This window comes from Ixodes scapularis, unplaced genomic scaffold (assembly GCF_016920785.2).
Source record: "Ixodes scapularis isolate PalLabHiFi unplaced genomic scaffold, ASM1692078v2 PGA_scaffold0__279_contigs__length_252992795, whole genome shotgun sequence".
NCBI classification, from domain to species: Eukaryota; Metazoa; Arthropoda; class Arachnida; order Ixodida; family Ixodidae; genus Ixodes; species Ixodes scapularis.
This window is the reverse complement of record NW_024609835.1, coordinates 215,494,185-215,506,937: the sequence shown is the minus strand read 5'-3', so window position 1 is coordinate 215,506,937 and position 12,753 is coordinate 215,494,185. Positions and strand designations below refer to the sequence as shown.

The 12,753-nt window shown below is 45.7% G+C and overlaps 1 protein-coding gene across 1 annotated transcript in view; it reads right to left on the bottom strand.

Annotated features, from left to right (window-relative positions):
• The window catches only part of LOC8039823 (glutamate-gated chloride channel), a 190,581-nt gene that overhangs the window by 21,485 nt on the left and 156,343 nt on the right, over positions 1–12,753 (bottom strand). The gene's annotated exons all lie outside the window — the stretch shown is intronic.

Here is a 12,753-nt window from a genome sequence, read left to right as displayed (position 1 = left end):
GACTGTCAGGTGAATAAAACAAAAAACAGGACTCTTCTCATTATGTTTATTATGCCTGTGCCTGAATGGTTCTACAGAGAGGTAACTGAAATAATGATTGTAGCCCTTCCATAACCATATATGACTGTTGCGGGATGCACATCCTCCACGTCTGTTCTATGCAAAAGGATATTTTCGCTATATTCCTAACCCCGAAAAAGGACAATCTGCGAATGCGTGTTGTGCCAGCATATATAAAAGTTTCGGTCTCCACATAAAGACACGACAATGTATCATATGCGTGAATGCTATTAATAAAGTATGATAGCAATCCGGTGGTAAAATAGTAAAGCTTTTGTTCTGTTTAAAAAAAAAGAATAAAAAATAAAAAAATAAATAAATGCAGTGCGTTCTGCTTTTTGTTCCTCCGTCAAAAAGGGGTTTGTTAGCAAATACACTGAAAAATATTGTTGCATATTTTTACATCCTGTAATATACTTGTTAACAACATCTGTGGTTAGGGGTCCAAGAGTTGCTTGCTTATCGATGTATAATAAAAAATACTGAAATTAACCAATATAAGAAGTATTTTTATAGATGCTTCTTCTTGTATATATTTCTCAGAACTATTAAATTTACTTTTATTTATTAATTAGTCAAGGAATGTTATATTGGTTTGTCATTTTTTTTAACCTGGAAATGACATAGTCTCTAATACACGATACACGTATAGTTGGTAAGAGATCTGACTTCCGGCAAGCGAAAATTAAAGAATTAAACTTCGAATTTTCAATGAAAGTGTATAGATCCCGGTTCCGTTATTACCAAAAAACACGGAGCCCCAACGACAGCCCGAGGATGCTTCTTGTAAACATTTTGCTATCAGAGAAATACCTCTAAACAAATGTCATAGTAAAATTTGAATACTCAACTTTTAAAATGTTCCCGAGGAATAGCTATTATAATGCATATGCGGCTTCAGGCCGAACGTATAAAATGCAGTATAATGCAAACATTTGCATTGACTGTTGCACAGCGGAATGACATGCTTGAGCTTTAGAGCGGAACTCCTGGGCGCCCATTCCCGGCTTGATCGGCGACGCCGTCGGCGTAACCGCGCGTTGTATTATGGGACGGTTTTTATAATGACGTCACACGTGACGTCACGTGTGAGATTACGAGGGTCACGAGTTACATCTACGTGTGACGTCAAGAGGGTCATGAGGGTCACGAGGTTTACGAGCGACGCCACATGGTGCCTACATTTGGTGGGAAATTTTCCCCCTAAATATAACGGGGAAATGTTTCCGCCAAATTTAGCGGGCAATTGTTTCCGATAAATTCCACACGGAAATTTATCCGCCAATTTTTCCGCTAAATTTAGTGGGAATTTTTCCCGACAAATTTAGCAAGGACATTCCCCCCCCCCCCCCCCCCCCCCCAACTTAGTGGCGAAATCTCCCGATAAATATAGCGGGGAACTTACAGAGAAATTGTCCCACAATTTCCCGTTAAATTCTTATCTTTACCCTTCCCTCCTTTCCGTACCCTTCCCTCCTCCTCCTCAAGAGCTGCGCTCTACATCGACATTACTGTAGATAGTAACCGTCTTTCATTTTTTTTTTCAAACGTCTAATGAGAAATCTTAAGATAACAACAGAAATCTAGTTTATGGCAAAGTTGAGTGCCATAAATTACTAAGTATAAAATCTTGATTTTAGGAAAAATTAGGCCTATTATTTTAGAATCATGAAATCAACCGTATATTACAAAAGACATTCTGCGTTATTAATACAGCATTGATCTTTTGAAAAAAATATAATCAAACCAACAAAGAGTATATGCAGTCGTAACAAATCTAGCTACTGTTTGCTTCTAATTCACCCACCAGTTAATTAAAAAAGGGGGAGGGGGGTAGAGGGGAACATAAATAGCAATAGGCAACAAATACACTAAGATATTAATATAATAAAGCGCCTTGAGGAATGCGTGAATGAGAGCTGAAAACATATGTTGAATTATCTTACTGGCTATAGTTTTCCTGATGCGATATTTTTTGTTCAACTACTCCCTCCTATAGAGCGGTTAGACGTAGACTACGGCGGTCTACCTCTCCCACATTATCAAGTTTCTGTTGTTATTAACGTAAATTCAAGTTCGTGCATTCTGCCGGAGGCGCACTATAAAGAATCCCTCGATCTTGTGAAATTCGTATATCGGGTAGAAGGGCAGGTTTACGTACGATTAGTCACGGAAACAACAAAACGCGCTCAAGCAGTTAGAGGCCCCGGGAAATTTGACGGCCCTCTCGGTAGGGCGCAAGTCTGAGGAGCAATTAGGAAGAATGCACTCAAAGTCTTTGTAGTGCATTGGTAATAGGATTCTATTACGCTCAAAACTACTCCGTTTATAACTAGCAGGGGGAGGCGCACCACCGGCCGGTTTCACTCATTGATCTGTGACGGTATTACTGACCCTCCACGCGTCTACTGAAGCGTGCGACTGACATTTCACCAGCTATTTATATTTTACTGTTCAACTCTTTGCTAACATATATTTCTTTTTACGAAGCAGGAACGTGTACCGATTTTGTCAGCTCTCTTTATCTATCGTCTAGAAATGAAAGTAAATATTACATAAAATATTTGTTATACCACTGACACGTCAAAACAGGTACGAAGCCATATCCATTTAGTTCTTAGCCTATAAAATATATGCCATTTTTGCTCGAAGTTCATTCAAAATAAGCCGATAGTGAAAAAGGGCCAATAAGTCAGTAGGAGTGCGTATCTAGGACCGGCGACTAATTTTCTAGAATTAAGGTATTGTAGAGTCGCAGCTCTTAAAACCTGCTTCACTCAAAAAGAAATCATTCGTGCTCAGAATTAAAACAATGGTCGCGCCACAGAACCGAGCACAGTGAGCGCGAGTTGCTCGTGCAGACTCTCGCTCTGGCTCGCTCAGTGGATCTCGGGAGCCGGTACGACAACAATAAAAAGAAGAAGAGATGCCTTTCGCCTAAGCTCCGGGCCGGACGTCTCAAATTCTTTTCCGGCATTTTCGAACACCGCCGACAAATTGGTGACCCGGACGTCCGACCAACATGGACCGGAACACAGGCAGCTCTTCCAACGGCGATGGAACCTTTTCCGCCACCCAGCTCCGCCTTCCAGCTTTTTGGGCGAAGAATCCTCGGGCCTGGTTTGCGCAAGTGGAAGCCCAGTTCCACTTGCGCCGCATAACCACACAGGAGTCCCGCTACTACCATGTGGTTTCTGCCCTACCCCCCGAAGTGGCCGATGAGCTGGATGACGTCCTGGCGCTACCTCCTCCGGAGAACGCCTATGACCACATTAAGGAAACCATCCTCGCCAGGAAGACAGCATCCGAGGCATCGCGGATACAACAGCTCCTGACCACCGAGGAGCTGGCCGACCGGCGACCCTCCCAGTTGCTTCACCGCATGCGCCAACTTCTAGGTGAGCAAGCTCCCGATCAGAACCTCCCAATTCTACGGGAACTGTTCCTTCAACGCTTGCCTCAAGGAATCCGCATGACCCTTGCACCAGCTACGGACCTACCACTAGATCGCCTCGCCGAGATGGCGGACCGCGTTGCCGAATATGCTGCGCCAACCTTGTCAAGCGTTGCGGACAACGACCGCCAGTGCTGTTCTATCCGAGCCCTTGAGGCCCGCGTGGATGCTCTGACAACCGCCATCGCAGAACTCAGCACAACGCGTAGACACCCACATCGTCCGCCACGTCGTAGTCCGTCTCGACGCCGCAGTTCTTCTAGACGACGCGATTCTTCGCAACAACGCGCTAGCAATTCCTGCTGGTACCACCAGAAATTTGGCAACCGAGCTTTGAAGTGCCAACAGCCATGCAATTGGCAGGGAAACGCCCCGGCCAGTCACTAGAGGCGGCGAGTGACGTTGGCCCAACAGCAAGCCGTCTCTTTTTCATCACCGAGAAAATCTCAGGAATACGCTTGCTAGTTGACACCGGAGCGGAAATGTCCATCCTTCCGCCAACGCCAGCTCAAAAACGACACCCATTACCCGGCCGCCATCTAGTTGCAGCAAATGGCTCAAACATCCCTACCTTCGGAATGCGCTCTGTGACTTTGGACTTGGGGCTACGCAGAATTTTTCGGTGGATCTTCACCATCGCCGACGTTACGTACCCTCTCCTAGGTTCAGACTTCTTGTCGCACTTCGACCTAGACGTCAGCGTGCACCACCGATGTCTCATTGACAACAAGACTCGTCTCGTTGTAAATGGCGTAGCCACAAACCAGACTTCCCTTGGGATCAAAAACATCCTCCCAGCTTCAGGATTCGCAGACATCCTCGGCGCATTCCCGGAAATTACAATGACCTCCAACATGGCAAAGCCACCGCAACATGGGGTGACGCACCACATCATCACCTCTGGCCCGCCTACCTTTGCACGCCCTCGACGCCTATCTGGCGAACGCCTCAGGATAGCCCGCCAAGAATTCGAGCATATGCTCGAGTTAGGCATCATCCGACCATCCAACAGCGCTTGGGCAACGCCTCTACACATGGTGCCCAAGAAAGATCCGGGCGACTGGAGACCCTGTGGGGATTACCGGGCACTCAACTCACAAACTCAACCTGACCGGTACCCATTACCCCATATCCATGACTTTACTGAACATCTTGCTGGAACGTCCATCTACAGCAAGATCGATCTAGTCAAGGCTTACCATCAAATTCCAATCCAACCAGAGGACATCCCGAAGACGGCCATCACTACTCCCTTCGGCCTATTCGAGTACATCCGGATGCCTTTTGGATTGCGAAATTCCGCCCAGACATTTCAAAGGTTCATCCACGAAGTTCTATCTGGGTTACCTTTCGTGGTTGCTTACGTGGATGACCTGCTGGTGGCGAGCAAGTCACACGAAGAACACAGCACACACCTGCGCTTGCTCTTCGAACGACTCCGCGACTACGGTCTTACCATTAATGTGACGAAATGCGTTTTTGGCGTGACATCCTTAGATTTTCTGGGGCACCGCATCACAACCACGGGCATCGAACCCCTTCATTCCAAGGTGCAAGTCATTCGTGACTACCCACAACCGCAATCTCTACGCAAGCTGCGGGAGTTCCTAGGGCTCATCAACTTTCACAGGCGCTTCATTCCACACTGCGCTCAAACCATCAAGCCCCTTACCGACTTGCTCCGCGGCCCCAAGAAATCTTCGACGCCAATACCATGGACGCCAGATGCGGAGGTTGCCTTCACCGCGGTCAAGAATGCCCTGGCTGAGGCCACACTCCTTGTGCACCCCATGCCAAACGCACCAACGCGTGTCATGGTCGACGCGTCCGATGTCGCTGTAGGAGCAGTGCTTCAGCAATACGGCGATCATCAGTGGCTCCCACTGGGTTTCTTTTCACAAAAACTCAACCCAGCCGAAACACGGTACAGTACGTTTGGACGCGAGCTATTCGCAATCTACGCGACCATCCGCCACTTCCGGTACTTCTTAGAAGGCCGAGCTTTCCACGTACTCACCGACCACAAGCCACTGATCTACGCATTCGTCGGCAATCACCACTCCTACTCCACCAGAGAAATTCGTCACCTGGCCTACATATCCGAATTCACTACCGATCTCCGCCATGTCGCTGGATCCCAAAACATGCCAGCAGATGCACTTTCCCGCATTGACGCTATCTCCTCATCTCCTGTTGTCAATTTCCCGGAATTGGCCTGGGCTCAACAGGAAGACACCGAGCTACAAGATCTACGGGTATCCTCCACATCCCTTCAACTACAGCCCGTCAGATTACCACTGGCCACCTGCGAGATCATCTGCGATGTATCTACATCCACACCACGACCCTACATTCCCGAAAAATTTCGGCAAGCTATCTTCCGCACCGTACATGATCTAAATCACCCGGGTATCCGTGCTACGCAGCGTCTCGTTACGTCACGGTACGTCTGGCCCCGAATGAACTCTGACATCCGTCTGTGGACGAAAACATGCAACAAATGCCAACGCTCTAAAGTGTTTCGCCACACAAAAACACCAACGCACGCATTTCGCCCACCAGATGCCAGGTTCGATCATGTACACATTGACATAGTAGGACCCCTACCATCATCACACGGATTTCGATACATACTCACATGTGTGGACAGATTTACGCGATGGCCAGAAGCCGTTCCGCTCGCCGACATCACAGCGGAAACAGTCGCTCACGCCTTCATCTCCATCTGGATCGCGCGTTTCGGCTGTCCGTCGACCATTACAACCGACCGCGGCCGGCAGTTCCAATGTGCCTTCTTCACAGTCCTCACCAAGATATTGGGTGTCAGGCACGTGCACACAACAGCCTATCATCCCGCTGCCAATGGCATGGTTGAAAGGCTGCATCGACAGCTCAAAGCAGCGCTAATGACAAAAGAAGATCGAACCCATTGGGTTAATCACCTTCCTCTTGTTCTTCTCGGCATTCGTGCCACTTTCAAAGCCGACATCGACTGCACCTCAGCTGAACTCGTTTATGGAACCACACTTCGATTACCTGGAGAATTCCTAACCTGCATACCATCTGAACCAACGGACATCCCATCATACCTTCAGGAGATGAAGACATTTTTCAATTCCCTGCGTCCAGTCTCACCTAGACACTCAAACTCTCGGCACATATTTATTAGTGACGATCTCAATACATGCAAACATGTATTCGTAAGAAGGGACGCAGTACGACCACCTCTCACGCCACCGTATGATGGTCCATTTGAGGTACTTTCGCGAACGGACAAGACCTGCACCATCGACATCAACGGGCGCCACGACGTCATCACGCTGGACAGGGTCAAGCCAGCATACTTGGCCTCTACAGTGACAGCCCCCGTCATTATCCCCGTTCCACCACCTAGTGCAACAAACACCACCACCACCTCCCGTCCTCCACACCCGCCGAACAAAATCGTTACGTGGAGCTCAACAAAACTTTCTGCTCCACGCAACTAGGGGGTGGATTCTGTAGAGTCGCAGCTCTTAAAACCTGCTTCACTCAAAAAGAAATCATTCGTGCTCAGAATTAAAACAATGGGCGCGCCACAGAACCGAGCACAGTGAGCGCGAGTTGCTCGTGCAGACTCTCGCTCTGGCTCGCTCAGTGGATCTCGGGAGCCGGTACGACAGCAATAAAAAGAAGAAGAGATGCCTTTCGCCTAAGCTCCGGGCCGGACGTCTCAAATTCTTTTCCGGCATTTTCGAACACCGCCGACAGTATATATACGTATATTAAATCGCCCGTTGTTGCTGTTTTCACTAAGGTTTTTTTCTTCTCAGTTGTATATATATATATATATATAGTGTACCCCTGACATTTCATTTGTTTACATCCGTTCTTTAAGCTAGTGTACTGTTTTTTTTTGTAATCAGGTTCGTTAAAGTGTGGAGGAGCAGAAAAAAAACATGAAGGATTTTGACAGCCATCTAAATTTGTTAACAAATGAAGGCTTGGCGTACTTACCAATACGGCGCATTACATACTACCTAAACAGGCATAAAAAATGAATACTTTTACATATTTGTGTGCAGTTACCTCCATCATTATGTTCTCTTATCAATGAGAAATAGATTATGATAGCTGGAAGTTATTCAAATTATACCCCAGTCACAGAAATGTTTAACATTTCGGAAGCATGACCCAGCGGCCGACGTCTTTGGCGATATGTCGGACACTCAGGATCGCAAAAAGTCCATAGTCACTCAAAAGATGACAACGGCAGGGAAAGGTTGCAATGATAATGCAATTAATGCAAAGGTGCAAGCGAGCTGGACGAGAATGGCGAAAATACCCCCACCCCCCCCACAAACACACTCACACACCTTTGTCAATCTTGTTCCCCTTCTCCATAAATTATTTTCGTAAAATGTTTCAGAAGTTGTTCTGCTTTCCAGTGCGTACCTTCTTCCTTCGGTAATGCTTGGGTGTCCTGTGAGCCTCAAGCGCGCACGCGCTGAGAAGGAATAACGAAAGAAAAGCAGCACGCGCGGAAGGAGGGCATTCAAACAGACGTCTTGACGTTATCACCTTGCGAGTGACTACACAAATATACATTTGTAGCCCACTCCACTAATGTAGCAGGGAAATGTGAGTACGGGTTGTTGGACCTCTACAATGCTAGGCCTTAAATTGCTTTCAAGGTCGATATAAATTAACGATATTCCCATAGAGATATTAGATTCCATGCCTAAAAAAGTTAGGTATTTTTATATGAGCATAAATGCAATAACTGCATATATTGTTGTTAAAATCTACTGGGAAAACTGTGCCTAGAGAACGTAGAGAACAGTTGCAAAAGAAAGAACGCGAACACGTTAAATTTAAAAATAAATAACTTAAGTACTGGGTCTAAAAATGAGTAAATGAAACCAGAGATGCAAGTTGAACTCAATCACTGCTTTGGGAGAAGATAACATCACAGCAGGAAAGACCCTTAAATCCCAGCGGATGTTTTCCTTTTATTATAACGACTGTATCTCTCTCTCTATATATATATAATTCTTATTTTCACGGCAGGACTTTTTTCTATCCAAACAAGATATGCAAAAAATATTTCCTAACAAAAAAAGAGATGCTAGATAGGTTTTCGTGATGCTGTCGTCTTACCCTCGGAATGCATCTTCCGCCTCTGTCGCCTCACCGATAATATTTTCAACAAGTCAACAAACGGGTCCCCTATGTTTACATGTTCTTTATGTCAACATCCCAGCTGTATAGAAGGAAAGGCTGCAATCCTTGTTACTCTAACGAGGCACTGAACCAGAATCTTTTGAAATATGACATGCGTCGGGATATCAAATATCTGCTGAATTATCCTGCACCCTCAAAGCCGTCTGTTTATGTTATGCCCGAAATCATAGTTTACAGTGTGTGGAGGACGAACAACATCTGAACATAGCTGTTCGGGTGTGTTTCCTTTAAAACTCCTGTGACTCATTTTGTCAGTATTTACGCCAAAGGAAGTTATCACGCTAAATTACGGATTTTTGAACCAAAACGGGTCGAAATGTTGCATTTTTTTTTGCGCTGTTCGTTTATTGAACACATAATATATTACACTTGGACGGTGGGGTTTGTGAAATGTTTGAATAGAATAAGTAAACAAGGCCAGAGAAAAAAAAATAGCCAATTCTACAGCAACTACACTTGCAGCAGAACTCTGGTTTGCTATTGGCGGTTGATTACATAATTAACAATCAGAGGGCAGCAAATTTACGGTTGAGGCAAATTTGTAGAAACAAAAGGGGTGATCAGCTATGAATGCGATATCACTGATTGTTGCACACCGCCGAATTTAGCGGGGAAACTGAATTGGTGCATAGTTCGTAATGTCAAAATTTTCGCTAAAGTTTGTAAAGAAACTCCCCACTAAATTTAGCGTCGTCCTTTAGGACGACGTTAAATCCTTGTCGTTCCTGAGATAACATTAGAGGTCGTCCTAGACGTCGTTCCTCAGGACGTCGCTCAAAATAAAAGACGACGAGGAATTCGTCCTTGTCGTCCTCCGGGACTTTGTCCTCGACGTCGTCCTTAACGTCTTCTAAAGCGATGTCGAAGACAACGTCAGAAAAGACTTCGTCCTCGACGCAGCCTAAAGGACGACGTCCTTAAGCGCGACGTCGAAACATTTAGAACGACCTCTCATACGACCTCTGGGGCGACCTCAAGGACGATCTCTAGGGACAACCTGTAGAAAGACCACAAGGAAGGCGTCAAGGACGACGTCTTGAACAACCTATAGTACGACCTTTAGCGTGATCTCAGGGATGACCTCTGAGACGACCTATAGGATTACCTGAGGGATGGCCTCTAGGACAACCTCAAGGACGACATCTAGGACGACGTCGAGAACGACGTCGTGGGGTACGACGTCGACAACGTCTAGGAAGACCTCTATAATGTCCTCTAGGACGACGTAGAAGACGGTGCCAAAGTCTTTTGAAGAGATTGCGGATGTGAAGGAGTGCGTACAGCCGCTCCGCATACGGGCGGCGCAATGTTGTGCAAGAACAGTGAGCTAAATTGGCCTACTGCGCATACCTACTGCGTATTGGGAGGCCAGAATATACTTAGCTCAAAATTTTGATCAGTTGTTCAATAATGGTAACGCTCTAAAATACGAAGAGGGCTGCACGCGATGTGCATACATCCAGACCGCGCGCACGCGTGCACGGCTCTGAAGGTGCCAAGACATTAACAAGTAAGGTTGTCAAACTTGTCTCCATACGTCTTAAGGCTACAGAAAGTAAGAAATTTATATTTTTATGGCGGTTTAAAAAACGGTAATTGATTTTGAGCCATTTTATTCACTAAAACTAAAGTTCTTAAATGTTTTCATTGAACATTGTCTGACAAGAGTATTATAACAAGTTGGTACCGGATGATCAATATGATGAGCTCTAGACGCACACCCGTTATTTGCATGATGCTTTATTGAAATAGCTCTACACTGTATCTTTGATCATTGCATTTTACAGAAAAGCGCGTAGGATTGTTCAGCGTTATATAAAGAAAGATTCGTATGCAAGCCTGTAGTTTTTTGTTCTGAAATACAACTTAATGTGTCTTCCTCTCTCGTTGCAATAAAAATCGCTGAAAAACCGATAAGAAACGCATATAGGTGTCTTTTGTTACTTTTACTTGTTTTCAACTTTTACTAAAATTGATGTCCCGGTAGAACATCATCTACTCCGCCTAGGGGACAAGACATTCGTCTCTTTTTTTCTTACGTTCATGACTACACTGTGGTGCAAGTTAAGAAAAGCAGGACTACCTCCACAGGCAGAGCTTTCTCTCTTCCCACTATGCGCCAAGAAAATGTGGCAGAGAAGGATACGAAAGCACGCAGCAACATTATAATGCCGAACTCTGTTTCGAGTGATTAGTGGGTAGGCCTAAAGCAAGCTACCTTTGTTTCCACTGCACTCGTCGAAGGCATAGAACGCGGAACGCCGCCGTCCGGAGTTTGGCTTTTGCATTCAAACGCGTTTGACATGTGCAATAGAGACAAAGAAAGCTAGCTTTAGGCTTACCCACTATTCATTTCGACCAGAGGTCGGCGTGTTAACATCCCCTCCTCTCCCTAAGTGTCACGGCGCATAGCGAGAGAATAAAGCAGGCAAGGCGAGAGAGGAGGCAAATCCACTCGGTTCTTCTCCAGAGTGTGCTGAGCGAGAGGTAAAGAGCGGATGGCTTTGCGGTGGGTGGCGATTAGTTGTTCGAACGACGTTTTAGCGAACGCCTTCTTCATCCAAAGACAAGTTAGCGAATGGTCGGCCACTGCAAAGCGACGTTTATGTGTAGGCCAAGGGTGGTTAATACTTCTATAATAAGACGCCGCAGACTCTCGCCGCGAAGTGGCGTGAAAGGAGGCGGGGGGGGGGGGGGGGGGGGGGGGGGACCACGCACAACCAGCAATTCGCTAAAACGTCAGTTCATTCAAATGACCGCAATTGGCTAAAACGTATTTTGCTTATGTGATATGAACCCCTCGGAGTGTGAAGCTTGTCCTGCGCTTCCTAACCTGCGACCGGGCATGCTGCAATGAGTTCAGCAGGGGGCTGCAAAGCCGTCGTGTGTAATAGGGCTCTTCTTTTGAACCTCCGTTTACTTGGACAAATTAAAATATTTTCATATTCACAATATGCAGGCAGTGTTCGTCGAACTTGTGCGGAGCACGCGAATTGTCTGATCAATTGGAGGCGCCATTAAGGTAGCTGCCGAAGAATGATAAAATAAAACACTCCTCAATAAAAAACAGTAAAAAACTCAAGTGAGCTAGGCCATGAGAGCAACCCCAAAATTTCCGTTGGACCGTGGACGACGCGGTGATTTCTGTTTTCGGACGGTTTGTACTTTTTGCTGCTTCTCGCGCTAAGCCTCACTGATAAACATTTTTGCTTAAGGAATATTCGTTGGCTTCTTATGTCAAGATTGTACAGCATCGAGTTTTATTGAAGATGTGCGAATAATAGTGATTTAATGCGAATAAAAATGGGCCATCTACACCCTTCTCAGTTAAAGAAGAAGTAACGGGATATTGGGGCTTTTGAGAGTGTTGGAGTTATAGAATGGATAATGCACTATCTGATTTACAACAGTATTGGCATACCTGCACTTCTTTTGAATACAGACATTTTTAAAGTGCCGATTGTAGAGGATGTAGGGTTTAGTAAGCTTATAGAATAGCACAGCAGGAGTAGCAACAAAATAAATTCTAACAAAACTATTTTGTTCCCACGGATTGTGCTTCGTCTTGCGTGTTGATTGTCGTCCCTTCTTAAAGAGTGTAGCAAGGGACTTTTTCCCCGCACTGCGCTAGATAGAGGACCGTAAAAATTGTAAAGGTTTGTATCGATTGTTCATTACAAGCATAAAGTTTCAACTGATACAGCCATTCAGTGACTCTTGTGTTAGCAGTCATCGTGGAACCTTCGTGTGAAAGGTCGCGGATAGTGCATACTGTTTCGGCGGATCAGCGAGCAGTCTATTCTTCTCGGATTATTCTATTGAGTGCTTAGTCACAAAGTTGTTTCTAGGCTTCCGCCAGGATAGTGATCTGATCAACTTACCACGAGTTTGCCCCTGTACGTATGCGTTTGGTTAAAACAGTATATGGTGTAGGTGCATTTCTATATAGTGAAGAGGTAAAGGCTATTCATGCCTTCTTCAAAGAAAGTTTCCGCCTGAGTTCCCAGCCACTTCAT